This window comes from Tachypleus tridentatus, chromosome 7, assembly GCF_004210375.1.
Source record: "Tachypleus tridentatus isolate NWPU-2018 chromosome 7, ASM421037v1, whole genome shotgun sequence".
Lineage (NCBI taxonomy): Eukaryota > Metazoa > Arthropoda > Merostomata > Xiphosura > Limulidae > Tachypleus > Tachypleus tridentatus.
In genome coordinates, this window is record NC_134831.1 from 194,748,612 (window position 1) to 194,770,717 (window position 22,106).

Here is a 22,106-nt window from a genome sequence, read left to right on the forward strand (position 1 = left end):
GCCATTATTAAAAGGGTCCGGCTTCCCCAAATGGTTAGGGCGCTCGACTCGTAATCTGAGGTTCGCGGGTTCGAATCCCCGCCACACCAACCATGCACGCCATTTCAGCCGTGGGAGCGCTAACTGTATAATTGCGAAAGATAATAATTGACTCATTTAACTGATTAAGTATCAGTATCTTTAAATTCAAAGTGAAAGGTTTATAAGAAAGTTGAAATATATCTCATTCCAGAGGATTTTTCTTTCATCCCTTTTCGGGCAAAAATCCTAAAACAAGATAGTCCTTGTACAACGTTGAAACTTTTCCAATTACCATACATAAAATTACGGTAATTGATCCAGCCAACTTTAGGTGATAGGTGCTAACACAGACATGTTGGATAATCTAATTTATAGAAATGTAACAACATGAATAATTATGTAGGTAATGATAAGGTAACATACAGTATGTTTGGACTGCCTGTGGCTATATGGAAACAAAGCCACACTTACAATGTATTTAACAAAAGCCGTACTGTGGCGTTTATTCTGGATGAATGAAGTTGTTTTAATTCATGTATCTCAAGCTGGCTGGTATGGGTGTTAAACCCTTTATTTAAATAAAGTAGAGAACAACGTTTCGACCTTCTAATAAAAGGTTTAATACCCATATCAGCCGTCTTGAGATACATTTTAATTTCAAATGGGTTTCTCGTCATCACAAATTATTTTATTTCACTTGCCGTTGGTTACCATGGCAAATAGCCATGTATTAATATCTATTAATATATCTATTTTCATATTGTTTCACCTAATATGGTTACTATTGCAACAAAGCTGTGCATTTACTTTTAGGATATTACACTAGTTGTTTTGGGTACGTCATTAATAAGAATGTAATGTTTTAAGTGCATATTGTAAGAGTCTACGCCCTTTTTTGTTTACAGCTGGGTTTCTTAAAAACGTTTTTAGTAAAACATTTTATCAGTTTTCAATCGTCAAATTTCACACATTGAAGACTAAGACGTCATAACCTGGGCCATTTTGGAGGGTGTAACCAACACTCCTTTTAGATTTATGTTTCCTGAATGTGTCAGCTTAACTGCTACATCATTCACTCTAACAACTGAAGAACACCACAGTGACATCACACAGCTGATTGACCAATAAAAGACATGCGTATTCCTTGTTATCTTAAAAAGTTTGAAATAGTTTAGGTTACCTAGATCAGAATCCTCGTGACGTCACGTATTAAAGCAAATGATAAACACATCATTATTTGGTCAACCAATTAAAAGAAAGTGGAGATGTGTTCACTGACCATATATAGTCACCTTTAATTACTCGCAGCCCCTTTCTGTTTCCATGTTGGAAAGATAATAATCTAACCGTCTATAAACCCCAAGCTGTGGCTTACAACAAGCACCGTTATATTTATACAACCTACATTACTGCAGGCCGCATCCAATTATGGAGGTAACAGTTTTTAATGATAAAGTCATACAAACTTTATAATTTTCTTAGTGGTTTATCATCAAAGGCTGTAACAAAAATAATTATTCGTCTTCTTAAGTCCGAGATCTGCGTAAGGGCGCTCAACTCCCGATCTATGGGTTGCGGGTTCGAATCCCATCACCGAACATGCCTTTTCAGTCTTGGGGGTATTAAAATGTATGGTCAAGATCAGTATTCGTTGGCAAAACAGTAACCTAAATGTTCCTGGTGGGTATTGTTGACTAGCTGCTTTCCCTCTATAGTCTACCACCCCTAAACAAGTGATGGTTAGTGCAGATAACAATCACGTAGCTTTCCTCAAAAATCAAACCAAGCCAATCTTAAAGTCCGATATTACCAACCAAAATAATTATTTCTTTACATCATAATAATATTGAATGAAAGTGATTAATTGAAGAGTTGGTAATAATTGTTAATACGGATTATAAACTTCCCAGTCCATAAAGGTATCACTGACTCATCGTGAGTGGATCGAGATACTTAGATTAATATTCATGTTTCAGGTCATTATGATAGTATCGTTATAAAATATTAAAACAACTAGACTAACGTAATAAATTTAATAGCTTCCAATATCATTAGACCAATATTTCAGTAATTAAGAATAATATTCAACTCATTACAACGAATCCTTTATTTAAAAACATTATCATTAATAAGTAACCCCCAATATTTGGAGATAACTCGACTGATTTTTAAATTTAAGGCAAACAGGTTATAATAATACAATTTTATATTTTACGCATGTGAACGTATTACAGATTACTGAAATTAAAATTATCAAGATAAATATTGAAATATGTAAGAGATAGTAAAGCAGCAAGTGGTATTAAAGATTAGAATATTGAACCTTATGTGAATAATTTACTTATAGCTTACAACTTCAGAAGTAATGTCGCTTCACTGGGTTCTACAGACCTCAACACAAACTTCAGATTCACAGTTACGTGTCAGTGGGTTCTGCCGACCTCAACACAAACCTCAGATTCACAGTTACGTGTCAGTGGGTTCTGCCGACCTCAACACAAACCTCAGATTCACAGTTACGTGTCAGTGGGTTCTGCCGACCTCAACACAAACCTCAGATTCACAGTTACGTGTCAGTGGGTTCTGCCGACCTCAACACAAACCTCAGATTCACAGTTACGTGTCAGTGGGTTCTGCCGACCTCAACACAAACCTCAGATTCACAATTACGTGTCAGTGGGTGCTGTCGACCTCAATACAAACCTCAGATTCACAGTTACGTGTCAGTGGGTGCTGTCGACCTCAATACAAACCTCAGATTCACAGTTACGTGTCAGTGGGTTCTGCCGACCTCAACACAAACCTCAGATTCACAGTTACGTGTCAGTGGGTTCTGTCGACCTCAACACAAACCTCAGATTCACAGTTACGTGTCAGTGGGTTCTGCCGACCTCAACACAAACTACAGATTCACAGTTACGTGCCAGTGGGTTCTGTCGACCTCAACACAAACCTCAGATTCACAGTTACGTGTCAGTGGGTTCTGCCGACCTCAACACAAACCTCAGATTCACAGTTACGTGTCAGTGGGTTCTGCCGACCTCAACACAAACCTCAGATTCACAGTTACGTGTCAGTGGGTGCTGTCGACCTCAATACAAACCTCAGATTCACAGTTACGTGTCAGTGGGTTCTGCCGACCTCAACACAAACCTCAGATTCACAGTTACGTGTCAGTGGGTTCTGCCGACCTCAACACAAACCTCAGATTCACAGTTACGTGCCAGTGGGTTCTGCCGACCTCAACACAAACCTCAGATTCACAGTTACGTGCCAGTGGGTTCTGTCGACCTCAATACAAACCACAGATTCACAGTTACGTGTCAGTGGGCGCTGTCGACCTCAATACAAACCTCAGATTCACAGTTACGTGTCAGTGGGTTCTGCCGACCTCAACACAAACTACAGATTCACAGTTACGTGTCAGTGGGTTCTGCCGACCTCAACACAAACCTCAGATTCAAAGTTACGTGCCAGTGGGTTCTGCCGACCTCAACACAAACCTCAGATTCACAGTTACGTGCCAGTGGGTTCTGTCGACCTCAACACAAACCTCAGATTCACAGTTACGTGCCAGTGGGTTCTGTCGACCTCAACACAAACTACAGATTCACAGTTACGTGCCAGTGGGTTCTGTCGACCTCAATACAAACTACAGATTCACAGTTACGTGCCAGTGGGTGCTGTCGACCTCAATACAAACCTCAGATTCACAGTTACGTGCCAGTGGGTTCTGCCGACCTCAACACAAACTACAGATTCACAGTTACGTGCCAGTGGGTTCTGTCGACCTCAACACAAACTACAGATTCACAGTTACGTGTCAGTGGGTTCTGTCGACCTCAATACAAACTTCAAATTTACAGTTACGAAATCCCACAGTATTCTTCACCTTGAGCTTAGCTAACTACTGGAAAGTTTCCATAAACGACATAAATGCAATCATTCACAAAAACAAATCTCAGGCAGTAATTGAAGAATTTCAAAATGTTTAATGATTATGTCACTTTATATGAAAAGACAGCCACCTCTTGGTGTGGCCCGGTGAGAGATTTGCAATATGCAAGTCGCGGGATTGAAACACGTAACCGAACATGATCGCCCCTTTACCCATGGGGACTCTGAGGGCTTTTAACGTAATTCATCATGTAATTTTGCGCTTAATAACAAAAACCAGACTCATTATCGGTTGACAATACAAAATAGCTTCCCAAGAGTTGGGAATGGGTGGAACTGATCAGCTCTCTTTCTTCTACTCTATCAGTTCAAAATTAAAAATGGCTAGATGTAGTGTCTTTTTCTTATAGCAAAGCCACATCAGGCTATCTGCTGAGCTCACCGAGGGGAATCAAACCCCTGATTTTACCGTTGTAAATCCGAAAACTTACCGCTGTACTAGGGGAGGACACTAGCTGTAGTAGGTTGACGAAATTCAACACACAAATACACACATAGAAAGGCAGCCGCCTTGTGATTAGCTCACATGTTTCCTTGCAGAAGAATGATGTGTAAAGTTGTAAGTGATACATGGGTTTGTCTTCAGTTAACCTTCCATAGACACACGAGAACTACGCTGTACATCGTGGCAAGCACCATTATCTCAACGATTTGACGAAAGTAAATTTTAAGAAATGGTCAACTATAACCAAGTCAAACAGAAAGTGTTGTTGTTTGCTCAAATGAAGAATTTGTGGAGAAATTATAAACCTGAAGGAACTAGACGTTTCTTGTTTTCAATCGCCATATGTCGCATATACTGAGACAGTACGTAGTCCCGCATTTCCAAATATTTCACCTTTAAAACCTGAAGAACAACGTTATTATTCTTTTCTTGGATACGAGTTTAAAGTTAACTAATCTATAATGAAATATCAAACTTTTAATTTTCAGTGAGGAAAAAAAAAAGTTGTTTAAACGCAAGGAGAAAACGTAAAAAAAAATTAAATGTTCCTCAAAATGTCAGTTGTTCTTACAAGGCCATAAACACAGAACTTAGTATTTAAAGTGAAGGGAACTCGAAGAACAAGAATACTAGAAAGATGAAGCTTAGTCTGAGGGCCTATCACTAACAGAGGTGTTTTTTTTCTTTTAGATAGTGACAGACTATGTAAGTACGACAATAGAGAATATGGTTTCTCTTAGGTATTTTATCGATACTGACAGAACGTGCAAGTACGAAAGTAGAGAAGCTGGTTTTATACGAGTATTTTGTAGATACTGACAGAACGTCTAAGTACGACAACAGAAACTGATTATACATACACACAAAAACACAGGTTATCGTTAAAGTGGTAGGCCTAACAATTTTTTGAGAAACAGGTTGTAATTGCACGATGGACCAAAAATATTTCTCCTTACAAATGGCACAAGTAAAAAAATTAACCTATGCCTAACATAAAAAAAACACGTCAGTGTAAAAGACAGTAAAAACAGGCGACACTGAAGATGTGTAAACAGGAAGAAAAAGCAAAAAGAGTCTACTTGTATTTAAAACACCACTTCTGTAAACTAATATTTTGTACAGTTGGCAACATGCCAAGAATGTAGACTGCGGACCTCAAGATCAATACGAAGTTGTTACTTCATGATGATGGCGCTGAGTATGAAAAAGGAAGGGCTGGAAGATGGTGATGTTAGACTCTTCCACCTTCTTCCCCCCCCCGCTATCCCTTGTTTACTACTCCAAATAACCCTTCAACACCACAATTTACATACGAGCTGTTTTTTTTTTCTGTTAAAACATGTTGATTCTGACAAAATTAGCAATGTTTGTTAAAATCCAGTATGGTACCCCTTCGCCCACGGAATTTGAGAACTGTTCCAACTGTTCAGTATTGAACTAACAAGAGTAATTTTTCTAATAAATCTTCATAGCTCGATTACCAGTTAGAGAGAAAATCGTACTTCATATCAAGAGAATAAATGAATAGTCAGGCTCAAAGTGAAAACCTGCTTAAAATACACAGTTTTTAAGCTTATGGTCTACGAGTAATTACAAAGAAAAACCCACAAGTTTGAGAATAAGAGAAAATCGACATTTTAAAAAATTGTTTACACTAGTTTTAAAATAACGAGTCTGGTATTTTTTGAGCAACCAAAACTCAAAATATAATCAACTTCCAATCAAAACAAACCACATACTTAGATAAAAATTCAAATCACTATGTACAGATATTCCTAGCTAAGTTACCTGCTATAAACTTTTCTGGAGACAAGTTAATCTTAACATCAGACACTAGTAGCATTACACAATTATCGCTTTGTTTAATACGTTAGAAAAGAGCACACTTAAACAGGGTTGGTGGCACTGCATCCTTGTATAGCTCAGTTACAAATTACATGTAAGTGAATTTTTATGTCTACAATTATTATTACCGACAAAAGGAAACGAGTACTTGTAATACCCGTTAGCGTACTCTCATATTCTTCAAGACAGCATTTTCATAAAAATGTTTGAACAAGTGAGAAAAATACTGAAGAAAATATAATTCTAATGGAATTAACATATACAAAACACCATACGTTGGCGCTCTGCATAACTATATTAAATATACTTTTTGACAGGTAAACTAAACTGGCCCCAACTTAATCGTCCTAATGAAAATCATCGACGTCTTATCTTGTTAAATTCACTGAAATAAAAAGAAGTGACAAACATTTATAAACCTTGGCAGTTAAAGAGCCTTCTATATTCACTAAAGTGATCAAAGAGCTTTACAAAAACGTTTAACATAACATAACCTTTTGGGACAACATGGAGCCTATTAGTCCATCTCGAATGTTCCAACCTCTGAATTATCTAAAAATAAATATTTGTTTAAAAATCTTAAGATCTAGCCCTTACTTATATTCATAAAGTTTTCTCTTAAATAAGCTTAAATTTACTGCCTCCACAACACACAAAGGCAACCCATTCCAAAGACAAACCACCCTGTTAGAAAAATAAAACTGTTTTAGATGAAGATCACTCCTACCCTGCCAAAATGTATACTTGTGACCTCTAGTTCTACAGTTCTCAATGTTAAATATGAAAAACAATGATGGATCAACACTATCAGATAATTCTCTTCACAATCTTAAACATCTCAATCAGATCCCTTCCAATTTTTCTTTTTTCAAGAGAAAACAGCTTAAGAGATTTCAATCTCTCCTAGTATGACAACCTATCAAATCCCAGCCACTATTCTAGTGATCCTTTTCTGAACCCTTTTCAAAAGTTCAATAATGTAAGACTGAACAGAATAGTCCAAATGTGGTCTAACCAATGACCTGTACAATGAAATTATATATTATTTAGACTTTTATTCAATATTTCTATACGTACAAACAGAAATTCTATTTCCTCTACCACTAGCAACAGAACACTGCTTAGATAGCTTTAGACTGATTAACCATTACACCAAGGTTCTTTTCTTTCATAACACTATTAAGGTTATTCCCATCCAAAGTATAATTAAAATTATGACAACCCACATGCACTATCTTACATTTATTATGATTAAACTACATCTGGCATTTAGTTGTTCAGCTCACTAAATGATCTAAATCCTTTTGTAAATCAGCAGCATCCTCTTCATAGCTAGCAACACCCAAGACCTTGATATTATCTGTAAATATAAGTAATTTATTGACTATTCCTTCATCTAGTACGTTGATGTAAATCAGGGTCAATGGTCCTAAGGCTGAACCCTGGTGTACCCCACTTATGACACTAATCCCATTTTTATTATTGTTTTTATTTACGGCTTTCTTGAATGTAGTGTCCATAATAACATACAAGTCATAGAAATAACAGTAACAATTAATGCTACTATCTAACACTCGGCTTCTTGTTTATTTTACTCAACTTGTTTGGTCACTTACTTACTTCACTAAATGCCGAGAGATTTGTTCCTAATTTTACTCAAAGCTATTCGAGGGCTATCTGCGTTAGCCGTTGTGAATTTAGTAGTGATAGACTACAGGGAAGAAAGCTTGTCAACGCCACCTAGCGCCAACACTTGAACTACTGTTTTACCAATGAACAATGGGATTAGCCGCACATATCAACGTCTCCACAGCTGAAAGAACGAGTATGATGACGTGGATTCGAACCAGTGGCCCACAAATAGCGAGTCGAGTGTTTTAACTATCAGACCATGCCAACTGTAACAATAAAAACTAGTTAATGAAAATAATGTAATATGTGTGGATCATAATGGTAGGAAACAACATAACAGAAAGTTAAGAATTTATGGGTGTTTTCTCTACAACGTTGTAGAAAATAAATAATCATATTCAACCATTATAAAAACGTTATTAACACTCAGTAACAAGGGTAACTATTTCATCAGTGTAAAAACGTTAGTAGCAACAGTCACGTTATTTAATCAGTGTAAAATGAGGTAATAACAGTACAGGAGTGGGTCACATTGAATCTTTCACCAAGGGTCTTAAGAATACGTTCCTTTATTTCGTCAGAAAAGTTCCAATATGAATTATTAAAAACAAGTACACTACCTAGTGTTGACACGAACGTTAAGTTTAAATATTTAAAACGTACGTTATACGTGTTGTTTTCTACTGTAACTGCATCTTTTACTTCGTTCCCATAAGATTTATAACACAAGTACAAAAAGAATAAAGAGATTCTTAACGTTAAGAAAGGAGTTAGTGTACACGACAGAATTTCAGTTTCAACTTTTTACGGTGAAATGTCAAATTATGAATCGAAACTACTGGCGTGTAATAACAAAAACCAACTTAAGCGTCTTTTACCACACACAATACGAGGAAACGAATTTGTTTGAGATATTCATGCAAAACTACACAGCACATACATGCGCTAATCGCTACCCTACTTGAGTAGTGAGGTTTTACCGTCACTCTTATAATGTATCCGCTTACCCATGGTGCAGAGAATGATATTGCGGCAACGGGATGCGAACTTTGGACATTCGGATTCAAAGTTCGACACGACGGTAACACTTTAGCCACGGCCGATCAGAGGGAAGGTTTGTTCGGTTTGTATTGAATTTCGCACAAAGCTACACGAGGGCTATCTGTGCTAGCCTTCCTTAATTTAGTAGTGTAAGACTAGAGGGAAGGCAGCTAGTAATCACCACCCACCGCCAACTCTTGGGCTACTCTTTTACCAACAAATAGTGGGATTGACCGTCACATTACAACGCCCCTATGCTGAAAGGGCAAGCATGATTGGTACGACGGGGATTTCAACCCGCGACCCTCGGATTACGAGTCGAGTGCCTTAACCACTTGGCCATGCCGAGCCTAGAGGGAAGGAGATGAAAGTGAAATCAAAAGCAAACTGCGATAAATTAATAAAGACACTGAGAAGTTGTAATGTTTACTATTGAAACGCAGATCGAATTTCTCTTAAAATTCAAATTAAAAAAGGCTAATTTAGAGGTCAATATTTAATGCGACATTTTTAAGTGGAATTTTAAACCTGAAAAATACCTTACACAATCAATTAATATCCGTTTCTCAGCCTGGGACCTATATGTAAGAATTTTAAAGATCGAATTTGTAAATTCGGGTTAAAAATAGCTACATATTGTGTTCGATTAAGTTAATATTTTATTTAAAAACTTCATTAACTTGTATATATATATTCTGCTCTTACACACTGTAGAACTAAATTCTCCGGATCGATCTGAGCACGGACGGTTCGTGAGGGGGCGTGCAGGAGGTTGATAAAAACCACTGCTCTAAAATGGCCAAGCCAGAAACCCCTTAGGAGTCAGATATAGCCGTCCGTAATTTTGAACTACTGACCAGATTGAGGGCGGCCATTCAGCAGTACCCAGCGCCAAAAGAGCTTCAGCTTACTCTTTGAATCGACGATCACTTTTATGACGCACCAGCAGCTAAAAGCGAGGATCGTGGTATGACAGCTTGAACAGTGAATTCTTCAACCTGTAGTCCGACCCATTAAGTCTAGGCCACGCCTGGCTCAACAGCTTTTTAAAATAATGATTACAAAACGTAATAAAAACAAAAAGTGTGTCCGAGGCGAAATCGGTTACCAAACTGGTAAATGTATTCAAGTCGTCTAACAATCACAATCAACGCGGATGTATTTTTTATATATTATTATAATACAATAAAAATATGTGAACAAAACATTATTATTTGTGTCTTCTTCTAAAAAGAAAACAACTTTAAGAACGTTTTGGGATGCTGCTCTCCTACACAGTAATTATGGACACATTTTCGGACGGACAGAATTTACGTCTTAAATAAAAATAAAACCCACAAGGAATTGAAAAGGACGACAATTAAATTCGCTATATTTGAGATAAAATTTAATTTTTCACCTTTAAAAAATAATGATTAAATGTTTTAATGCGTTGCTTTCACAAAATAATAAAAACAGTTTACAAAAACAATAGACACGTTTATTACAAAACGAAACGTTACTTCTTCGAAGATCATTTGAATGTCTCTTTTTAAAGTACAATAAATACTTAGATGTATACAAAAAATATATCCAAAAATAACCTTATATTTCTCAAATGAAACGGAAACATCTTAGACAGAAGCGTCATTTCTACTATTAGCGATAGAGAGGAACAACAGTACAAGGAAGTGAAACCGTCCGAGTTTTCTCAACGAAGAAAAACATTAGTAAACATGGTAGTAGACATAGTTACGATTAAATAACATTCAGTTTTTTTAGTTTCCAACGCAACTTAATTGTAGCTAGTTTTTAAAGTTCATACTTTAATGGTATATGTGATATGTTTGAATGTACACCAATATGCCTGAGTTATTTTTGCTACAAAAGAAAAAACATTCTTGTTTACAGGTGGCTAGATGACACCAATTTCTGGAGATAACAATCGATTTTAGGGGAATGTCCCCACATAGGCAAAAATTATGGTGCTAAATACCTTATAAAAACTTGTGTGAATATTTCTGCTAGTCTTGGTCTATAAACGTAGTATTCCTTAATTTTGAACTGATAGACTTTAGGCTAATCCTGTTTGACGAAATACTATCACTCTTATACCGCAACCATGGTCAATGAGTTTTGCTGTAACGAACCACGAACCAAGAAATCCTCCGATAAACAGTTCGGACATTTTGAACACCAGCCAACTACGTTTACTGTCGTAAAACAACACACAGAAACCGAATTATTATAACTTCACATTATCTTAATCCATTTTTAGCTTGTATTTTCGTTATTTTTCAAACATTCATCTTAAAAAACACTGAAACGAACCTAAACAACGCGTGGTGTATGGTTTTCATTCTTCTTTCAGAAGTGAATATTTATTAACTTACTCGTGGTAACGCAAATGAACAAAAACAAGCCCAAACAAATACGCTACATAAATTAAAAGGCATGCTAGGGTACAGGCTATGGCGTGGGATATAAAATGTACCCTCGGTTTTGTTTGTGGACAGTGGAAATAGGGCCCACATTGAGGTGGGGATACACCGTCTATCAATCTTAACCTCTGTTCAAAGAAAAAAAATAAAATCACCAAAAGAAATGGAAAAGCGAGGTGTGTTATTGCTTAAATTCACAACGACTTTACATCCACATTTCTTAATTTCTATTTCATTATTTTATTTGCATCAGTTCGTCTGTTCAAGAAACATTCACATGCATAAACAAATAGTTTACAATCTCCAGCCCTTTGGGCAAAGGGTGCAATTATAAAATGAGTGTTCAGAATAATTAGTTTACGGTGCTGCTTGGTTTAGTAAACTCACTAAGTCTACAGACAGCTACTTAACGTTCTCCATAAGCCTTTCCACCCCCACAAGTATTTCCATAAAGACAGATAATACAAGAGACTGTCTCTTCTCGCGGGATGGAAACCTGATACCAAACATGCTGAATATTTCAGCTGTGGAGGCATTATAATGTTACAGTCAATCTCATTTTTTTTGAGTGGACCAAAAGTTGGCGGTGGGTACTGCCAGCCAAATAAAGCGGCAAATAACTTTAGTTTTGCCACAAACAAACAGTTCCTTTCTTCCCCTTTTCTGAACGTATATGAATATTTAGTGTTGTGTAAATTGTTAAAAAGCGAACTTGTTGAATTTATTACAAATACACTTACAAAGACAAATAATGTCCTGCACGAATCTGCTTTGAAAAAAAAAAACTAATTTCGCGTACCTTTTTAAAACTGACCAAATGTTTAGATAAATAAGACTATGAAGTGAATGTTATTTCTATTTGTTATGCACTGAAACAAGAGGGGAAAACACAGAAATACGTGACGTTCCTAAAAGCGACAGACAGAATAGACAATTAGTGAATGATCTGTTATTCTGCAACACTGATAAGTTATGCAGCAAAAACATTTCATGCTAGATGAAGATAAAAAAAAAAGGATTAGTCTTATAGAGTATATCTTTATAAAACCAGTACAGATATTAGGTTCTATTAATATAGTTCCCAAGAATTTGTTATAACCCATAACATCGTCCACATTAAATTTGGAGTAAGCATAATCTTTTATCTTGTAACACTGATAAAATCAGACATGGTTTAAACTATGATAACACATCAAAAGAAACTGAGTTTTCTATTATACATTTCATCTTAAATAACTTACCGTTGGTGATATTTAATAAGCCACGTGATTCACATCGAGTTATATTATTTTGACAGGATTTAATGAAAAGGAAATCCATCCATACGAATCTGACAAAAAACATTTTTCTGGAAACGGTAAAGTATTTATATTTTCTTCGTTGATACATGGCGACGTAACTATTTATACTGTGTTCACCACAGGGATCCAACTCGGAATCGTTGCAGTTAAAGCTCTTAAGCTTGAAACTGAAATGACAGTGGTTATGGTAGTTTTTAACTACAAAAATAAAGATTTCTTTTCATCAGAACGTTTTATTTCAAACAGTTTACTTGTATACTCAAAGAGATGTAAATGCTCAAAGAGATAAAACAAAAGTTAACATCTAATTAAATTCTAGAAGCGAATTTAGGGAGTTATATAATTTCTATTGCAATCTAAATATTTTTTTAGTATCCACTTGCACGTTTTGTAATTAATGGAAAACACCATGACCGCAAACACGCGAGTTCGACTATGGTTAAAGCATCACTCTCCACGATTTAACAAGTGCACGTAATGAACAACTATAATATGTTAAGGCTACACATGTGTAGCATCATTCTTGTGCAAAATTTCTATGACGTTTCAGCTACTGGTACATTGCTGGATATACCGAAAAGATTTCCAGAGAAGGAGAACGCATGAATGTTGGTCTGATCTCGGCTCGAGCTGTGAAAAACGACAAAAAACGTGAACAAAATTAGAGAATTTATGAGGTGATAAAACGGGTATAAAAGTGAGCAATATTTGTTTAATGTAATTTACAATGAAGCGACAGAAGAAGAAATTACACAAGCTGGAGCAGCGGGTGGTTAACTAGTGACTTTCGAAACATTTGTTAAAGGTATACCTGAACAATCTGCGGCCACAGGGATCAAACCAAAATTTGTATTATAAACCCTGAGTATGGGCTATTATGAAACTTAATGCGGTAACTTTGAAAATCACAAAAAGAAATTTTCGAAAAATATCAAGAAGTAGGAACAGTTAATTGGAGATATTTAATTAAGGATTTTTCTACAACTTTTGCGAAAAAACTACTTGTAAATATTCGGAGATTTTTTGTACAAGTAATAAATTGAAACATTTTTCTCATTACAAAATCCTCTAATTTTTTAAAAAGTTAATTATTGCAGCTAGACCTCAAGACAACTGGTGTAATATATTTCATAAATAGTCATCACATAATTTTCTATAATCTTAACATGATGTAATAGTAACTGATACAGCAGTTTCTTTAAAAGAAAAATTAAACATTAAACTATCTCTCGAACAGGCACACAAGGTTAGCTGATCATTTTTGGCCTACATCACCACAGGTTTAATTGAAGTAAACCTCCAAGACTTAATTTCTCATTTAATCCAGAAATCTCGATCTCTATTATAAACTAATTCAGTTTATAAATACCTTATTCTCTGCAGATAGCTGTTGATTATCAACAAACTGCATGATTATGTAATGATGGTTACTCGCCATTACTAACTTAGCTAGAACGTGCTTTTTAAAAGACCTTGAAACATACTATAGTTTCCTGAGCTTCCACAACTGAACATTCCCTACTTGTAGTTAGTTGTCGTTACCCGGATATAAACAAACACTCCGTACTTGTTAGTTACTAGACAAAGAATCTACACGTATTACAAACGTTATAAACAAACACTCCGTACTTGTTAGTTACTAGACAAAGAATCTATACGTATTACAAACGTTATAAACAAACACTCCGTACTTGTTAGTTTTATGTTACTAGACAAAGAATCTACAGGTATTACAAACGTTATAAACAAACATTCCGTACTTGTTAGTTTTATGTTACTAGACAAAGAATCTACAGGTATTACAAACGTTATAAACAAACATTCCGTACTTGTTAGTTTTTGTTACTAGACAAAGAATCTACAGGTATTACAAACGTTATAAACAAACATTCCGTACTTGTTAGTTTTTGTTACTAGACAAAGAATCTACAGGTATTACAAACGTTATAAACAAACATTCCGTACTTGTTAGTTTTTGTTACTAAACAAAGAATCTTCAGGTATTACAAACATTACAATTTAACCTTCCACATCTGTAGTTATACATCGCTACCTGGACAACAAAGTTTCATGTATTGCAAAATATTACAACCAAACACTGCATACTTACCTGCACTGCATACAGATATCGTTACCTAGAAAATGTGGCTTCACGTATTATAAAAACTACAATTTAACATTCAAACAAGTCAAAATATTAACGCTTTACCAATTCAATAGACAATACCTGCTCAAGTCCAAAAACATTTTCGTACAATCTTACATGTTAAATGGACCAAGAATTGTTTTCTTATGTGTCCTTCTTTTTCTGTTATTCATTTTGTCAATCTTTGACATTTCATTCCTTTGCACACTGTTTGAAGATACACGAGGATTTACAGAAACATATATGATACAATATGCAGTAACTGTGTTTTTATACATTTTGTGGGAAGCTACACCAGGGATATTTGCGCTAACCGTACCTAATTTAAGGCTAGGGGTAAGGCAGCTAGTCATCACCACCCTCCGCCAACTCTTGGGATACTCTTTATACCAAATAATAGGGGGATTGACCGTCACACTATAACGCCCCCACGACTTAAAGGACGGGCATGTTTAGCATGACGGAAATTCGAACCTGAGACAACGAGTCGAGCACCCTAACCACCTGGCCATGCAGAACCACAATATGTAATAACAAGAGTGATATAGTTCGTAAAAACTATCGCTAAAACTAGCGGTATGTTTGAAGGCTCATTACGTTACAATTCGAGTGGCATATATATATATATCCAAATGTTTAGGTTTCTGACAGGTTGTGGTGTAGTCCAGTAGTAAATGAGCCTTGACTGTGAATACAAAAGGTCGTTAACCTGAAGATGACCTAGGAAGGTCGAAATGTTGTTCTCTCCTTTTTTTTAGCAAAAGTGTTAATACTCATACCAGCCGATCCGAGACACAAAGGTTCATGTGTTTGCATCCAATTTTGTTAAAACACCCTTCTCACTTAGATGGCGTGGGTGTTTTATCGGAGTAATGGTTAAATTCCATAATTCTGCCAGAAAAGGAGTAAATCAATAAATTCACCCTTCCAGTTCCGATCTGTAGAATAGCTTATTTCTTTAGCGAAGTGGGTGTTTTCGACGCAAATTCTCATTTCATAGAAAACCAAACTATTTAAAGCGCTAAATTTTTAACTTGTTTCAACAGAGCCTAAAATAAATAAGAGATTATGAACACAAATTATCAGTCTTTTTTTTTTTTAAAACAAAACTGTTTTAGTCTAGGCGAATCCGTTTGTAAACGAGAAAGATAAAAAGATTATTTTTTAAAGCTGGGCGCACTGGAATGCTTCTCCGTCTGTGTGTGAATTACTGAATTACGTACGTTACCACAGGGTGCTCATGTGTGCACATGGAAGTACGCAAGTGTACGTCGTATATTCACAGTGGAAAATAGTTAATGCTGCACTCTAAATTATTCAACAAGTATGTACACTTCACGTTGCGTGTCTGTGCCATATTTTATAAATACAATTCTTTCCTATAAGTAATTAGGGTCTACATTCATAAAACATTCTCGTCTCCCGCTATCGCATCTTTAATTTTTTATGAAGCTTGGTGTACATGTTTTCGACTAACGTTCAAAATCCGATATTCATACTGTGTTAAGCTGAGAAATCCAGTAATAAAGACATGGGAGACTATAGTTACTACAAGTGACGAAAGTTTTCTAACGTATCAGAGAAACGCTGGAATTTCTAGAGATTACTGAAGTGTTTTTTTTTCTCTCTCACTTTCTTGAGATTTTTTTTTCAGATTTAAGATATCTCACGCTAGGTTCCGTTTCTCAGAAGTTACATGAAAACCATAAGTGTCCTAACGAAACTTGGTGAAAGTTTCCAATACTGAGCTCGAATGTCAAGGCTACGTAAATAGCAGGAGACTAAAGAAAACCAGAAATGTTTCCAACCTTTCAGTATCTAACAAAGATGTTTTGTTACACACATCTTCTGAAGAACTATACTATTATAGGTGATACACCTTCAAAACACCTACTACTTACAACTTGAGTGTGTAAAGTCTATAGTCTTCACCTTTCTTCTAGCAAAAACCTGCCATCATCTTCCATCAATAGAAGAAACCTGCCTTTCTTTATCCGTCTGTATGAGAAGTATAGTAGTAAAACCTACCATCTGAAAGAGGTTTAGCGTAGTCATAGAACTTTTAAAAGACCTAATATCGTAATATTCCACCAAAGAGGGAGTTGGTAGTTTTATCTTATAATATAGGTTTGGTGACATTTTCCTCCACTTACAAAATGATTAGTGACGTTCCACTTTGAAGAAAACTAGTGACAGTATGTTCACCTCAGATTAGGGAAAGTGACACTACGCTTCATTCAGAAGATTTATGTCATCGTGTTCCAAGATGAGGCCAAGTGGCATTATTTTATACTTAGAAGAGAGGCCTAGTGATATATGTTCTACTTAAGAGGTGTAGTACCATTACCTTTCATTTAACGTCATTATCTTTATTCTAGTAGAGTCCGTGTTATCGTTTTCTACCTAGGAGACGTAAATATTACAGCATTTTTGTTAAATGAATAAACTTTTGATTTTTCTTTAAAGAACTACTCACAACACGACAATAAAAAAATCGATGAGCTAATAACATTACACACTTGCGAGTTAATAATGAAATACAGTGTTTAAATAACTGCAGAAACATTTGTGGATTATCAACAACGAGTTTTAATTCAGTCTTTAGATTAATTACAAAACTATCAAAACACAAGCCCATTGTACGAAACTTTCACCTTGTAATGGAAGCTGCTCACCACATGCATCACGACTTTAATGACGACCGAGACGTGCAAATGTTTAAGTACCAGAAACCCATATACAACAGAGCAGTGACGTTGGTAATATACCCTTAGTTAACATTTATTTTGAAGTACATGGAATAAAGCTCAATAATGACATCAACCCCATAGTTTCATGTCCATTTCTAACTACTCCAGAACTCGTGCTTTCCATACTAATAGAAACAGGGAGGGAGCTTCCAGTTTCAGGTCAATTGCAAACTCTTATAGAACACGTGAACCTCTAGTTTTAAATCTGTTTCAAATTGTTTTAAAGCTATTTTGTTTACACTGATTCTAGAGAACTTGAACGCACCCAAGACTGGAAAACTTTAACTTTCAAATCACGTCCCCCAGTGGCACAGCTATGTCTGCTGACTCGCACTGCTAGAAACAGAGTTTCAATACCCGTGGTGGGCAAAGCACAGATAGCCCATTATGTAGTTTTGTGCTTAATTTCAAACAACCAAGCAATCGAACTTTAAATTACCAACTTCATTTTATATCGTTCTCCTATATCAGTTGTGTCTACTCAATGTTATTTATGTTACTTACAATTCAGTGTTAATAATTCACTAAAATAAACAGGTAAGATTACCTATTTTCTATGTAGAATACACAGGAAACTAACAGTAATTAGTATAAAGTTAATTAGAATATTGAAGATTTTTCTATATTTCTAATGTAAGGGAAAGACCTTGTAATCAAATAACCATGAATCCACGAGAAATTTGGTGCTTAAATAGTTAAGAAAAACAAACACCTTCAGTAATTTTATTGATGAACTTAAACTAACATTTAGAATGTTGTCTGAATTATTATACTACAACACAAGACTTCGTCTTTATTGTGGAATATACATCACCGACAAGTTGTAGTTACGAAACATTACATGCGAAGTGATATACGTAAGTTTAAATTAATATTATAGAATATTTAAAATACTATTTCAACAATGAGTGATAATGTGAATATTTATGACTGACAGACGCATATCGAACAATGCATGTAAAAACTGTGCCTTTATCAACTGTGATTTTTCTTTCCTCGTTTGATTATTACATTTTGATAAAAGATCTGACATGTAAATCAAAGCATTTCTAACCGTCGAAATTAAACCAAAATACACGCGATTTTTTTGCTAACCGTCAATATTAAACAAAATACTTGTGACTTTATATTTAACCGCAAACAGAATATTAAATTGAAACGTATAATGCTATTTTACTCGTTGGCTGATAATAAAAGTGAAACATATTTAATTTACAAATTACATTAAGTTCAATCATTCCCAACTTTGACAGCTTTATCATTAATCATCATATTATCAAATAAAGTAGCAAACGCATAGTACAAAATTCCACGAGGTCGCGACAATATGGGCGTTGACCTGTACGTAGACGCAGCTTGTTTGGCACCGACTACAGACGAAGAGAAACATCAGGTTACTATATTTCAATGTCTTCTAGTAGCAACATTAATATTTTATTTTGGAAATTTGTGCAAACGGTACAATGCTATTCCACAGTGAATTTCACATTATTTTTATTTAAAATTGTTCTGGCTTACTGGAGAACGAAACGCATCAGTGAAAGATGGACACAAAAAAGTTCAAACTAGTAAAGTAATATCAATTTCTCGTGTCATTTATACGCCGATCACCGACGAAGTATTGAGAATGACAGACAGGTCTACACGTTATTAGAATAATAAAGTTAACTGTCTATGTTGTTTTAGTCTTTCACATTCATCTTTGAATTGAGTTTAATCTCAATTCACGTGAGTTATTTCAAGCCAGTTATTACACACACCTGATAAAAATGTAAAATCAAAGTAAACTAAATGAACATAATAAAAGTATAATAATTGTATAAACTGTACAACCATGACGTAACCTGTACTAACATAACAATGATGCAACTTGGATAATATTAAAGTAAAGACTATAGTATGCCGTATAAAAGATTATACCCATATTAAGCTGTATAACCATGTTGCAAATTTTATAAGCCCCAAAAAACTAAAGATTCAGTACATGTATGAAATACAAACAACATTAGGAGTTCTTGTAGCGATGATGGAGTGTAAATTATACAAATGGTCTTTTGATTTACCTTTTATTGACCGCAGTGAATTTGTATTAATGCAAGTCTGAATAATGTGTTGTATTGACACTAATTATTTATTTATTCTAGATTACTTAGCACACAACACAAACAGCGTCCCGAAGTTCAACACAGTAGTTAGTAACGACAGCAGCGTAACTTACAAACTTTCATTATTTATGTCGTGTATTCTGGTGCACAAGAAGAAAAATGCGAGAAATGAATGATCTTATAAGACCAAAAATATCCTATTTAATTAGACACTCAATGTTTCGCTTTACAGTTTTGTAAGCGTTCATACATCAAAAATCATTTATTTCTAGTATTAACTGAAGTTTTGTTTCTAGTTTAATTTCAAGATATGTATTGTGTCTACCTTATACAGTAAAACCTGTCTGAAGCGGAATCGCACGGGACCGAGTAAAATTTCCGGCTTAGACAGTGAACATGCATTTATTTCATTATACATAATTTTTGAGCGAAACGTTACACTTCCTTGACTCAAGAAAAGTAAGACGTTTGCGAATAGTTATTATACTGTTTATGCTATATTTATTAGAACAAGAACAAAAACAAACATTCAGAATATACACAAGTACACAAAATCTTAATCAAATTTATTTGAAGAAAGTGTCCAATTTCAACTGTTTCATTTTTTTTTATTAACTTTCTCATGCGGTTAAAAGAGAACGCCAGTTCTACGGCCTTTTCATGAAGTTCATTTTCTCCCTTCATTTTTGCATACAATTTTATAGCGTTAATATAACTTAACACTTGCGATGAAATAGTAATTTCTATTTCCTCACTATCTTTTCTATTTTGTTTATCTTCTGAATCTCTCACACTGTTACCATCTTGCGATTCTATTATACATTTTAAATCAATTTCATCAGTTTCTCTTAAAACATTGTCAATATTCACAAAACTTACCGCGTTCACAGAATCGCTTGCAATCTTCTCAGAGTTTGGATTTCACTAGAATCGTCATATCAAACAATTTATCCACAATCTCCGCCATTATCAAGAATAAACCCACAGTTCCTAAAGCACTTTATTACGCATTCATCTTTTACGCATTTGATTGAATGACTTAAAAATACAATTGCATCTAACACCTCAATTTTCATGGTCATTTCAGATGCTCTCTTACAGTCGTCCATGTTTTCAATAATATTCTAAAGCATCAATTTTCTGTATTTCAGTTTTATACACTGTATAATTCCATTATCTAGTGGCTGTAGAACTGATGTTGTGCATGGAGATAGAAAGACTAAATGAACATTTGAAAGTTGAACCTATGGGTGACAAGTTGCATTATCTAGGAAAAGTAGAATATTCCTATTTTCTTGTCCCATTCTTTTGTTTAATTTGTTTAAAAATTCCTCGAATATAGTACTTATCATCCAGGCTTTATTATTCACTTTCGATTCCACAAGAAGTTGATTATTCTTACATTTTTGAAACAGCGCGGATTTTAACTTTTACCTCTTACCCATGGTTTCTCTAGTTTTCCATCAGCAAATGAGACCAAAAGTAGAGTCAATAGTTCTTTAGGATAGCGACCTCCGGAATAATGACGGTAGAAAAAGAGAACAGAATATATTTAACTAATACTTACTGTAACAAAATGTGCGAGAATTTATTAATATTTAAAGAAATTATTAATGAAATAAGAAATTAATATTTAATCAAAAATACTTTTCCGCCTTATTCACGTTCTAATCCTACTTGTTGATAGATGAGGTAGGTGAAAGATAGTTTTCCGTCCGCGTTACGCAGATTCCGCCATATAGAGGGCTTTTTATTAGAGAAATTAAGATAATGCTGCAAATTTTTGATATATCCGGCTTGTACAGGTTTCCGCACTATGCAGTTTTCTGCTTAGATTTATTTGTCGTTCAATTTACATAAAAATTATGTAGGTGTGTGTTAGTATAATATTTATAATATACTATACTTTCATTATCCTAATCGTGATACTTTTTAAGTTATGAGAAAAAAAAACTACTCACGACGCAGGGGTGCGAACACTTTCTGTCGTAACTGTAGCTATCGTCCAGCTGTCCATGCACGTCTATATCATACCAAAGTTTTAAAATTAACATAGCTACCAACCAGCTGTCCATGTACGTCAATGTCATACCAAAGTTTTAACATGCATAGTTAATATCAAGCTATCTCTATACGTTATAACCAACGTTTAACAACTACACAGTTCCACCAGTTATGGTTTAAAAAACTCTCACAACCACGGTGACTAATTAACCAACAATAGCACATTATATTATCATTTACTCAAGAAATCAGTTAAAAAACAATCAGTATTTGGACAAAACTTGACACTAAACATAAAATTCCTGGTGACTTCTAATTCACTCAGAAACCGGCCATAAAATAAAAACCAGTACTAAAAAGAAATTAAATGTTTCATAACTGTCCAGAATTCTACATCAAGAGAAACAACAGAATTGTGAGAGATTCATTGAATAAAAGT

The 22,106-nt window shown here is 35.0% G+C and overlaps 1 protein-coding gene across 7 annotated transcripts in view; it reads right to left on the reverse strand.

Annotated features, from left to right (window-relative positions):
- LOC143257623 (protein still life, isoform SIF type 1-like) overlaps positions 1-22,106 on the reverse strand; it is a 297,368-nt gene that overhangs the window by 181,800 nt on the left and 93,462 nt on the right. Inside the window, exon 2 of one of the 7 annotated variants that reach the window (XM_076516632.1) lies at positions 12,603-12,829. The exons of the other annotated variants lie outside the window; for them this stretch is intronic. The gene's annotated coding sequence lies outside the window, so the exon portion shown is untranslated. The remainder of the gene's footprint in view (positions 1-12,602; positions 12,830-22,106) is intronic. 7 annotated transcript variants of the gene reach the window in all.